The following is a 14,185-nucleotide window of genomic DNA, read 5'->3' on the forward strand; positions in this document are numbered from 1 at the left end:
CATTTTCCATACAACATTGCAGGTCTGGTAGGTGTGTATTCCAGGATTTCTCACTAAGTTTCACCGACATTACAAAATTTTCCCTTCAGCTTGATTGGTTGCACCATGAATATTGAAAATTTTCACTTTAAAAGAGAGAAAAAGTGGAAAAGCAAGGGGTAACAGGATTCAAGCCCTAGTCTGTTTCTGTGACTCCTTTGCTTCTCAAGATTGTAATTTGTGAATAGAATAAAAAGATAAAAAGTTGAAGGAACACAAGAGGGCATGAAAGGAGAAATCAGGGGTGTGGTGTATAGAGCAGGGTGCCTGCAGTTCCGCAGATTTGATTTGGATCTTATGGAGGGGTGCCAACTGCCAAGTGACCATCTCATCGATTACTAGCCTTGGGCCACAAAAGGGCATGAACAGGTTTTTTAGCTGTTGCGCTTACAACTTCCTTTCAACATCAATAACTCTATTCATCCATCTTCTTGTTTTTATTTCTCCAACGGCTAACTCCTTGCAACTCTAACATGGCGGCCCCCTTATCCTCACTTTGTCCCACCAAAATTTTCTTGATTCAAGTTCAACTTATTAGAGCTGTTAATGGATCGGGTCTGGTTTGGGACAGGGTGGACCTCTCCCAAATCAATTAATTATTAATCTGTTCCGTAAAACAAAACCCAAAATCGAACCAACTATTAGGCAGGATATTCAGGTCTTACCCCATTTTACTTGATATCTATAATTAGCTATGATATCATAACAACTTATAATTTCATTTTTTTTATAATATATAACCTTAATAAAAACGACACTAAGATAGTGAACTGTTTGTTTGTATATTGATAAAATAAGTGTTTTTTATTAAACTTATTAGAGTCAATATAGTCGGTTCGGTTCAATCGGGTAGATCCGCTCCATTAACATTACATATAGGCTCACTTTTGTCTTTTTAACTATTATTTGCTCGAAGAGGCGCACTCTGCGACTGATGTCGGAGCTTTGTCGAGGAAGCCCGGTTCGCCGGAGTCAATCATGCAGTCAACCCTCGGAGAAAGAAACGGCAGAAATGGAGTGGGCACTGGGCGGGCCCCTATTTATTGTTGGCAGAAAGCACTCAGGGAAGGGAACCCAGAACCGCAGCAATGGCAATGGAGGTACAATTTACAAACTAGCCGTTATTGCCTTGGACGCCGGTCACGTGGGAAGAGAGAAACTGTCATTTCCAAAATTCCAAGTAAAAGTGGCATCAGGATCCATGACCCTGTCGGTGTCGGGTAAGAACCGATGCCGCTTGCTTCGGATGCCTGATCCCACTGCCACGTTGGATTTTACTGATATGAGGATTCATACTGTTAACGCCACGTGTTCACTGAAATTTGCAGCGAATGAAAACGACACTGATGGCTTTTGTAGCTTGTAGTGGGCTTTGGGGCCCACAGGATAATCGGTATATGGGCCCACCCGACTGAAGGAGTTTTCGAAAACCACGTAATCACTTTTGTCACGCAGAGGAAAAATGTTAGGCCCACTAGCAGCCTTTTTGCAGGATGGCCCACTACCATTAGCATCTCTCTGTATTACAAAGCAGAACGTATGCCTGCTAGGCTGGTAATGACACGTGGAGAACACATCCTGAGTTCGGATCGACTACTATTAATGGCCAGTTAGTAAAGGAAACCGTACTGTCTGATGTAGGAGCAGATCCGATCTCTCTTTGAGCGTTAACTCGGTGTTAGGGTGGGCCCAATTGACAGTCCGCTGGCTGAACATTGGTGTTATTGAGCCTGAAAGATGGGTGTGGCCGTGTGGGTTGAGTTGCAACTTACGACCCACCAGCCACCACTAGACGTGTTCATGGGCCGGGTAGTCCGATGGCCTGGCCCGATCTAAGTTGGATTTTGATAGGATTTTAGGCTCGGGCCTAAAATATTGGGTCCGCCCTTTTTCAGTCTGGGTTTGGGCTTTTTCAAAAAAAGCCCAGTCTGAGTCCGATTTAATAATAAAAATATATTTTATATAATAAAAAAGTATAGATATATAATACATTTTTCTTTATTTTTTTCTCTTTTTTCAAATAATAATGAGATCTTTCATTTTATTTTTTTAGGTTTTGAGGTCTTTTAATATAAATCAATTTGTTTTTAGTTGAACTAAAAAGGAAAAATATTTCTTCTAAATTTCTAGTTAGGCTCAGACTCAGGCCCGGGCTTTAGGCTTTATATGAGAGTCGAGCTCGAGCTCGGGCTCAAGACATAGGCACGATGGTCGGGTCAGGCTCGAGCTTGAGCATATTTTGTTAATGTAGAGGCCAAGTCCGGCCCGACCCATGAATAGGTCTACCCACCACCCACCCACCCCCGTTTAATTCAACCTATTTACTATATACATCTATATCTATACTACTATAAAAAGTACAAATAGCCTCTAAAATTCATAGAATTTTTATAGACAAAAATACCCTCTTTTTTGAAATAGGGTCCCTTTATTATAAGGATAGAAAGTGTAATTTGAATACTATTATTCAATGCATTCAATTCATTCTCATTAAATTTCACGTTTAAGGTATTAACTCCTATTCACCCTCATTGAATCATATATTTTAAAGCATTAACTTATTCTCATCACTAAATTCAACTAATTAAATTCATACAAAATAAACTAATAATTTCAATAATATAAAAAACTTAAACTTTTAAAATCTACATGGAAAAATATTGTTTTCATCTAGGTGGCAGTAAGAAATTAAACCATTTTAGGTCAAATGGGCCAATTCATGTTGCCACAATTAAACGATAAAAATTAAAAAATAGATATAATGCAAAAAGAAATATAAAAATTAAAGAAAAATTGGAAACATTTTTAATATCATATATTTGACATATTAAACATTAATAAGGGTGTAGAACTTTCTTTATGACTATACTACCCGTATTTTTGAACTTAATCCCTCTTTAATTCCGAGGGTTAATGATGTAATATCATTTACAATTTTTCACATCATTAAATTCCCTCTCATTAAGTCTTATATTTAAGGTATTAGCTCACATTAAATATTGTATTTAAGGCATTTTTATTTAATAGATTCTAATAATTAGGTCTTTATTAATTACTTTTTAACAATCTGAAACCCATGTTTTTAAAGGGTTAAATGTTGAAACCGCCCTTAAAGTTTTTGACCATTGCTGAAACATGCCCTAAAGTTTAGTAATTGTAATCACCTCCCCTAAACTTTCTAATATGTACAGTCGCAAGTAGACCCATTCTCTTATAATCCTCCAATAAGAGGCATAAAAATGTCTAAAATAACCATGTAGTTACTTTTACTAAAACATTTATTTTCCTAATTTTCCCTTCATGTCAATCACTACCCCAAACCCTTCTAATCTTTTTTTTTTTTCATAAAGTCTATTGTTTGTTATGCAAAAACCAACCTTAATAGTAATTGCATGGGTATTTTGGACATTTGTCTGCCTCTTGTTAGAGGATCCTAAGAGAGGGGGTTTACTTGCAACTGTATTAAAAAGTTTAGGGGAGGCAATTGCAATTACCAAACTTTAAGGGAGATTTCACCAATAGTTAAAAATTTCAACGGAGGTCTCAGCAATTTATCCTTTTTGAAAACTAAGAAAAAAATGAAATCATTATTCCATCAAAGTGCTGGGTAAGCCAATTCAACCATCTAAATCAATTGGGTGAATCCATGATGTTATAGTTAAATAATAACATATTTAAAATAGAAACAAATTCACAAAATAAAAAATGTAGAAAAATAGGTCATTTCTTTGATATTTTATATTAATCATATTAAATAGTCATAAAGAATAATTCTTTTTATTGATAATGGAAATGAAATACAAATTTTAAAACCAACCAAAAAGTGAAATTGATTTCCTATTTGGTCAAGGTCAACGGTTCAACTTTTAGGTGAAATGTGCCAATATTTGATGCCATAATTAAATAAATAAAAATTAAGAAAGAAATAAAATGAAAAAAGAAACATAAACTTTGCAATAAAACCATTTTGGGTGCATCTCTAATATTGTAATTCATCATATTAAACAAAAATAAGCGCCATAAATAAGAATTATTCTTATACATATGGAAATATAAAAAATGTCAAAAATGTAATTTGAATTTAGCCCATTTTTAATTGTAAGGACAAAAAATGTAATTTGAACTATTATTTTTCACCTCATTCAAATCCCTCACATTAAGTCATATATTTGAGTTGCTAACGTTCATTCACTCTCATTAAATGATACACTTACGATATTTTTTACCAATAAACTCTGTTGTTAGGTCTATATCCAATAGTTTTAACAATATAAATCTCTTTTTTTTTTTTTCAAAATTGAAATTGTCCCTCTGTCTAGGTGGTGGGCAAGCAAGCAATTCAACCATCTAGGTCAAATGGGGTCAAACCATTATGTAATTAATTAAATAATAAAAATTAAAGAAGTCAAAAACACAAAAAAAAAACATAATTTTTGTAGAAAACTCTTGGGACATGTCTAATATAGAATTGTTTTATATACATAGAAATATATACAAATTTTAAAATAATTGTGATGTATACTACTATCTTCATCATCTAAAATTGTCACGTGCTTTTGCATGTACAAATTTACTAGTATGATAAAAATATTACAACGTATATGAATAAAGTACATATATATCCCAATTAAAACCCACCCACTCATGCTTGTGCTTAATATCCCAATTAAAACCATGAGAAGAAGGAAAATAAGATGGGTCTCGTAGGAACTTGGGTGAAGGTGGAGGGGGCGGCATTATTAGATATGCCAATGAAGAATGTTGTTAAAATTTCTTCAATTTCTATGGTGTTGCAACATCTTTGCAAGCTGAATTTTTTGTTCTTCTTGATGGGCTTCTTTTATGCATCAGTCACGGAATTGTTAATTGTTGAAATAAAAGTAAAAAGTGATAATAAAATTCTTGTTCAAATCATCAAACGAGCTATCTCTCATCCTTGGTCAGAGGCTTATTCCTACAAAAGAATAAATTTTATCCTTGGTAAAATGAGATTTGTGATTTCTTACACCTTGACAGAAGGAAACAGATGTGTTGATTTCTTTATGCATGGGGATTATATTAATATCCCTTTGTTACGAATTGACTAGTAGATTTATTATCAAATAGCCCGGCTATTAATTAAAATAATCATGTTGAATTAGACCTAATAAGCTTTGGACTCGGTCTTCCCTAACCCGAGATAAGCCTGAGCTATGATAGTCCTGCTTGGCTGCTTGCTCCACTCCAATTTTTTATACTTTATGGTTTTCTATGGATTGGGTGACAATACTTTTCTTTTTACGTTATTAATTACTAATTAGGCTCAATTCGGAAAGAGTGCAAATTCATAATGTTTAATGCAAAACCCCATACTTATATTTTTAAACCTTATATTTACATTTAACATTATTTGTATTTACATTCTTCTCAAACTAAACCTTAAAGTCTTTTTTATTATATTTTTTATAATATATTTTGAAAACTTAAGAGCCACTAAATGTTTTGTTATTTTGTTGCTAATACATCACATATGCATTACAAATTCTCACATATTTAAAAGACTTAAATAATGGTTACAGAGGACCAATATGGCACAGGACTTGTGATTTTCGTTGTGTAGTCTCGTATTGCGCCTCCCGCGACCAAAAAACAAAAAAAGGTTCAACTGTCCATGTCAAACGATTTGGATCGTAATATTATAAATCAATTAAAAATAAAAAATATTTTTAAATAATAAAAATATCATATAATTAAATGAAATATAGAAAAAAAATCCATGAAAAACTAAAACTATCTAAATGCAAAAATAATAAAATACAGAACACACACAAAATATCAAAAAATACAAAAAAATAAATTCTAAAAATATAGAAAAAAACACAAAAAAAATAGAAAATATAAATTAGGACGTGTTAGTCATATTCATACATGTGCAGAAATACAAAAAAGATCCAAAAATTGTAGAGAAAAACACAAAATTTGTAAAAAAAAAAAAGAAAAAACACAGAAAATTGCAAATAAATACAAAAGATACTGAGAAATACAGAAAAAACAGAAAGTAGGATGTTTTAGTCATATGTGTTAAGTCACATGTTTATAGAAAATACAAAAATAAAAAAAAAAACAAAAGAAAAATAGAAAATTGTAAAAATACAAAAAACACAAAAAATTACAAAAAAAAAAAGAAAAATACAGAAAAGCACAAAAATTGAGTTCATATAAATATAGAGTTCACTAAACTTACAATGTTTTCCTAAAGTTCAAACAATTTGCTTATTTAGTTCATATAATGATAGAGTTGACTAAACTTCAAACAATGTTTTCCTAAACATTCATGCCATTATAATCTGTTATACTTTAGAAAAGGAGGGAAAATTGAAAGTACCTTTGAGCCTCTTGAAAATCAAATTTCTCTACTCTAACCAAGTCGCTTTTATTTATAGCAATTGCAATTAGCTATGCATCAGAAATTGCACTTAATGAATCTGTACAAAAGAAGAAGTAAAACCAAATAAAAGCAAGACTTGCTTTAGAAATGCCCTTACCTTTACAAATGGAAATGAACTTTTTTACATGGTTAAATCTCAGAGTTTCCTTCGGACTTCTTGTTTAAAAACACTAGAAGATAGGAGAAGAAAAATTGCAAAAGATTCCATAGATATTGCCATAACATCATACATTCATAATTCATCAATCACAATGCTTAGGTACTCAAAAATAGAAAAGATCACAATCACGGGTGATAAAAAGATCAAAAACCAAGTTCAACATATAAATTGTACTATCAAATCATCCAAATTCTCAAGGCATGCTGGCCTTATTTCTTAATGGCACCAACTACCAACCAAAGCCAGGTTGTATTTCATCATCTTGATCTTCATCTTTGGGAGGTTGTACGTCATCTACATCTTCAAGTTGGGTGTTGACTACATTTTCTTCCAAGATTCCCCATTGCTCAATGAAGAAATCATCATCACCATCTAAAGAATGAAAACAGAAAATTAAACTCAAAAAATAGCCAAAAGAATCAAATATGGAAATTAGACCTGTTCACGGGCTAAGCTTTGGGCCCAACTTTACACTGTCTCGGGCTCGAGCTTCGAGCTAGGCCCATTAGAATTTTAACAAAAGCCAAGCCCAAGCCCAACCCACGAACTGGTCTAACGGAAATGTATATGAGATAATACCAATAATAGTTATCATCAATCCTAGCTTTTTTTTTTCTTGATGGTTCTTCAATTATTGGAAATGTTGTCTCATTAGCTTTAAACATATCATCTATCTTACAATCATCAAGTAACGGAGGATCCTCATCATCATGCATTATCCAATCTTCCACAACATCAACGTGTTCATGCCCAATTGGGTCAAGACTTTTAATTTTTCTCCTACAAAATAACAAATTATAAAATTAGATGCAATGAAAGCATAAAAAAATAGGAAATTATGAAACATAGAACACTTACTCATCCATCATATGTAAGTTGCAATGAACATATACCAGGTCATTGAGCCATTGGTGCTCTAACCTATTCCTTCTCTTCATGTGCATAGTTTAAAAATTCTTTTCAAACTACACGTCTAGCTAAGGATCTAATCAACAATTCTTTTCAAATTTGGAGTGACACCACCAAATCTCAACCACCATTCACCTATATGCAATGAAATGGAGTTGATTTAATTTATAAAATAAAATTAAAATAATAAATATGTTATAAGAATAAAACATTTATTACCTAGAAGCATTGTCTTAAATGTCTTCACTAAGAAAGGTCTTCCAAAATTACTGCAATAATATTAAAAAATAGTAAACTCTTTGTTCAGCTTTATCTCCACATCATCTGATTTTATTGTAAGTTTTTAAGTGACATAAAAAACTACTGAGATAACGATAAGCATTTGACTTTATATTTTGGATCATATTGAAAGGTCGGGTTGAAATAATACCCTGCAAGATAAAGCCTTTGACCCATTTGTCTATTCCATCTTCTATTAATAATCTGCACGATTGGGCCATAACCAACTTTCTTATAATTGAAATACTTTTTCAATGATTTTTTTGCTTTCAATATAGCATGATACATGCACCCCATTGCAGGCTTAAACTCAAAATCTACAAGTCTCAATACACTAATAAGAAGTAATGTGAAACCCAAAATCATTTTGCATTGTTTTTAAAATTCAGAATCTAATACTATTTTTATTTCTTCCATCCCCTTTGCATCTTTTGCATACCTAGAGTCATTAAAATTTTGATGTGTTACTAAATTTTGCAAATCAAACATGTACTTCAAAATGTTATCCCATGCAATGAAATTAGATGAAAAGCGAGTAGCTCCAAGACGTATTACCTTAGTCCTATCAAGTCTCGTCCTTAGCATTGATAGTACAAAAATAAAATTATAGACAAACTTTGTAATTTTATATAGATGTTGAACCACATTTGCAACATAATCTATTTCCCTAATTTCCTTTAACATTAAGTTCAGACAATGTGTTGCATAAGGTGATCAGCAAATCTATGAAAATTATGCTTTCAACAATCTTTTTGCAACTACATAATTTGTAGCATTGTCAGTGACTACTTAAACAATATTTTCTGATTTTATCTAATCAATAAATTCTTTAAACAAAAGAAACAAATTCTCTGCACAGTTCATTGTTTCAAAATCATTTACAGACTTCACAAATGCAGTTCCTATAGGATAATACACTAAACAATTAATCAATTTTTGGTTATATGTATTTGTCCATCCATCAACCATTATAGTGCAACCATATGTAGCATAATCCTTACGGAGTTAATCAATAGACATTTGAACCTCTTAAACCAAATCCTTCAACAACTTGGTCCTACAATTATGATATGAAGGAGCTTTGTACAACCATTTGTTGCATATGTTGCAACCATTATAGTGCAACAATATGTTGCATGTGCATCCAACATAGGAGGAAAATATCTTGAATACAAAGAATTCAAAGGAATACAAGCATCACACAACCACTTCATAACAACACCATCCATATACCTAATTGCTCCCTTAGATGCCAATACACTCTTAATACTAGGTTTGTGCACTTGGAATGGTCCGTGGAGCAAAACAGCAAGTTAGTAGCCCTGAAGATGCTTTCCCTTTCTTGGTGATGTAGTTAGTTTTTTTTTTTTTTTTTTTTCTCTTGATAAGTATCTTATGTACTAGGTGGATCTATTTCCTTAATCTCAACATCATCACCATCATCATTTTTTTCCACACCGTATTCTAGTGTCATAAACAAAATTCATAGGCTGGTTTTCACTTATTTTTCTTTCATTGATTCCATATAATGATTGCTCCATTTTGTATTTTACATCATAAGGTACTTTATGACAAATTGTAATATCACCTTTCTTTTAGGCAAGATGTTGTTTCATCAAATTAATCCCTCCCCCTTTAAAAGACATGTCATTGACTTTGCTCCATTGAGAGGGTCAACTTTAAGGGAAACATGATCCCAAGAAAGAATAATTTTTGCTCTAGCATTGGATGAAATGGACTCTTGTGATGAAGTTGGATAAAATGGATTAGTATTTAGAGTTTGGGATTCCAACATCTTAATTCAACCAAAGAAACCCAACTAAAAAACAAGTCCCTTAATATAAACACAAAATATAAAATTTAGAATAATAGATTCATTGACTAAAAGAATCAATCAAAATATAAAATCCTTTTTTACAAGCACATTCATTTACACAAAATATATGCAATGTAATCTTGCTTTAATAAATCCATGCATGAATCAAGAAGGATTTGAATAAAAAGCATAGCAAGAATCAAGAAGAAACAACTAATAAAAATGAGCAAGGAATTGAAAACAAAAATTAGTAATACAAAATTGAAAAATCAAACATAACAACTAAGTAATTGAAGTCTCTATGAAGGAATTGAAAAAAATTAATAATACAAAAGGGATTTCATTTAAATAACTGAATAAGCAAGGAATTGAAAATTGGACATAGCAAATAAGCAAGGAATTGAAAAAAATAATGAAGCAAGATTAATTTAAGCAAAAAAGATTTGAATAAAAAATCAATTAATTTAAGCAAACCAAAGTCTGTGACTTTGTGTGAAGCATTTTATACCTTCATGGTTTCTTTGCCCCTAGTAATGGTGGTGTGATGGTGTTGGGCTTACAAAGAGGGGAAATTGCTGCTGGTGGACTATAATTTGGTCGCCGGTGATTGCCGCTACAACTACGACTGAGGAGAAGAAAAATAGAAAGTAGCTACTGCCGTTGCAAAGTAGAAACTCCGACTAATGACTTGGTGTCTAAAGTCTAAACAATGACAGTTGTTGCAAAACTATTGGTTGCCGCTACAAGTCCTTGCCCTCGACGGGTTAAGCTCAGATTGACAAATAAAAAGTTACAAACACTTGTCATTGTAGATGAAGCCTCAACTGCCATTGTTGGTCGCCATGAGTTGTCATAGGTCGTGGCCACCACAGGTCATCAGAGGTTATGAGTGGCTAAGAACTAGTAAGGGGTAGAACGAAAATGACTTTCGTTTGAATCCTAACCTTACAAATTGACTAGGTGGGGATATGAGAGGAATTTATTTATTTTTTATTTTTATTATTTTTTAAATATAGAGAAAAAAAGATATATAACCTGCAAACCACTGTATGGGTCTAACGGTTTAGTGGTTTGACCACTCGGCTCAGCGGTTTTCTAGCCTTTACAATGAGTTTTTGGACTTTACCGGTGTATAGTATAATTGGAATTGGGGACCTAAATGGTTACCAGTTTTCCAGTCCGATCCAGTTTTGAAAACATTGGATATGGTGAATATTGAAGGGCACAAAATTGGTCTTGCTTTTTTGCCTTCTACATCACATTTTTGAACTCTTTTTAGTGTTATGTCATGATGTGGACAATAACACATCAACCCTTCTCAAAAAATGAGAAATAGAAATAGAATTGTAAAGTTGGTCGTGTTGCCCGTAGTCTGGCCCAACTTGATAGGATATGGGCCATGCCAAACACAACCCGATAATTGTAGCAACCAGGCCATGCTATGACCCGATCCATACCCTTAGGCCATGCTGAGCTTGGGTTTTGAGGTCGATGGGATGGCATGACACAATATGATAAAGTGTGCACATGCTTTGCACGTTACAATTTTAGATTATGGTAATGGTAATAATAATGTATTTAAGATTTTTTGTAAAAATTATGTATTTTTTGTTTTTATTTATATTCTTTTATTATTTAATTATGGCATCATGGGTTGACCCATTTGACTTGTATGGTTGAATTGCTTACTTTTCACGTGAACAGAATAAGGTTTTGTTTTTGGGGTCATTTTTTAAATATAAGTTTTATATTATTAAAAGTATTAGATATAAATCTAATTAATAGAATTTATTTATGAAAAAATACCTTAAATAAATAGAGAGACCAAGATTTAATATCTCATATGGAAACTTGGAAATGACACTGCTTTAAAAAATATTAAAAGAATTGTTCATTGGGTTCTAAGAAAAATTAATGGAATAATGAATATACAAAATCTTGTTATTAATGCCAGTAGTGACATAGTTGTGTATAATATGTTAAACATTCCATCTTTGCCATACCATAGTGTTTTTATATTATATGTAATGGAAGTATTACGAATGAGAAGAAGGGGACTTTTGGATTTTGTATTTATAATAGGTTTTTTAATTTTGTTGTTGCTGCAGTGGTAAAGTGACTTTGGTTAAAGAGCCAATTGAGATAGAGCTTATAACAACTTTTAAGGCTTTGTCATTTACTTAGTAGAGAGGATGGCAATAGTTAATAGTTGAATGGCAATAAGCCATCGATATCTTGGTATTTAGGTTATTACATAGATAAAATTAAGAAGCTTGCCAAATAATTTTTGTTTCGCTTTTATTTACAATTCTCGACCTTTCACTGAACTTGCTCATATTATACCCTAGAATGTTAGACTTTTGAATGAATGTTGTATATGAAAGAGTCCCTTGTTTGAAGGGCTATAAATGAATCAATTTCGAATTGGACCAAATCCGATTCGATTATTGAAAACTTGTATCAAAATCTAATTTGACTATTGAAAACTTGCATTTGAATCCAAATGGATTTGGTTTTAATTTGACTCTACACTCATTTATAAAATAAAAAATAAAAAGTTAATTACTTTTCAATTTTTATATATAAAAAATTAATACGAATATGACATATTGAATTTATTATATAATTATATAATTAAAAATATATTTTTATAAATTTAAATATAATTATATAATTTTATATATTAAAACCAATAAATATTACAATATAATCAGATTTAGGTTTTAAGTGAAGATCGGATGAAGTCAAATTAGAATTTGATTTGATTATTAGTCAGATGTAGATTGCAAAATCTGAATTATAGATTTTTCCAATTTTTTCTATAATTTTTTATATTTCAGTGTACGTAAAAATAATTTTAATATATCACACTTACCTCTTTATTTAATACGACAAAATTTATGTATTTTTGTGTTTTTATCTTTTATTAATTTTTATTATTTAATTATGAGATTAAATGTTAAGACATCTAACCCAAAAGTAAAACTATTAATGTCTATCAGTGAGTAAAATAATTTTATTTTTGATTAGTTTAAGATTATGTATTTCATTTTCATCTCAGGATATTTTTTTCCTTCTGCAACACCACCAACAGGATAATGAGGCATGATTGCACTGATCTGAAGCTGGGTGTTAATTGATTCCACAGACAACTAATAGACATGGAAAGATTTTGAGCTGCCATGAAATGGAGAGGGGAGCTACAGATCGAAGCCAAAAAGTTCAAGTTTGAGGACTACAGAAACAACGGGATGAGATCATTGAAGATCAGAGAAGAGAGGAAGGCAACAGTATTCCTAAGAATGGTTGAAAGGATTCCTAGATGGACCAATTTATTCTGTCATGAAGGAAGGTTGGAAGAGTCAACTAGCACTCGATAGGAAGAGCTACTCAGCTAAACTAAAACGAAATGGAAAAGGATGGTTTGTTGTAGCCACAGAATGGTTCACTAATGGTAAAAGGCAGATGCTCTGCATCCCGGAGGGGAAGTAAAACAGTGGTTGGAAATGTTTTACATCAAAGCTCCAAGAATATCTAGTCAACACTGAAGCACATTTCACAGTCAAGAAGGGGAAATTGGAAGGAGATTCAAAGGAAAGTGGGCAAAAAAAGAAGGTGGAAAATCTAGAGGATGAGACGAAACGGAAAGAAGACATAAAGGAAGGTGAAGATGTAAGGTTTGCTGCAAGCAACAGAACTTTGAAGTTGTGGGTGGAAGGCTGTAAAGACAAGCTGCAAAATTTTTGGGTGTTGACAGCACAACGGAAGATACAAGATTGGCAAAGCCTAGAAGAAGAAGCAAAAGGAGTCTTGAAGGTCACATGAGATGTAAAGGTTTTCCCGTTCGATGACAAAAAAGCCCTGATTGACTTTCAACAAAAACCTAAGGAGGTTGAAGCGATATCTCTAGAAACATCGCAGGGTTTAGTGCTAGCAGGGTGGTGGTCTCCCAGTTGTATCCCCTTAGCTTCAATCAAAATGATATACTTTATGAGTTTATTGTAAATGAATAAAAGTGCATATTTGATTCATGTTCCCTTGTTTGTTTCTATGTAATACCCTTAAACTGGACACTTAATGAGACTCGTGTTATTTTAGAATGTTCACAGCTAGTGGGTCGGTCTGGGGAGACCTATCCTGACAAAGTTGACACTGTGGTGCCACCAAATCGGTTGGGGTGGCCTGTCTCAACTGCCAGGGTGAGACCCTAGGCACATACATTGTGGGATTAATTAAATCTATGAACTAGACCAGATTTCCAGTATTGCCTTGGACCTTGGATATTGATGGGCAAAACTGGAAAGTTACACTCGACCCCTAGATCGATTTTGATACTGCACTAGGTGTCGGATTGGGTTGTCTTTGATATACCAATCAGTGAGATCCTTAGCAGGGATCAAAACCTGGGTATGTTGGGACAGTCTGAGAATTAATTTGAGTGGGTGATCATAGTGACAGGATTGGCCCCTTTGTCAGACAAAGGTAATGATCGGGGATGCACTCTCACTGATGGAAACTAAGACTGCCGGCAACCGATTTCAATCGTTGAGATCTG

Source organism: Nelumbo lutea, chromosome 1 (genome assembly GCF_056320005.1).
Source record: "Nelumbo lutea isolate HS-2025 chromosome 1, American lotus-T2T, whole genome shotgun sequence".
NCBI classification, from domain to species: Eukaryota; Viridiplantae; Streptophyta; class Magnoliopsida; order Proteales; family Nelumbonaceae; genus Nelumbo; species Nelumbo lutea.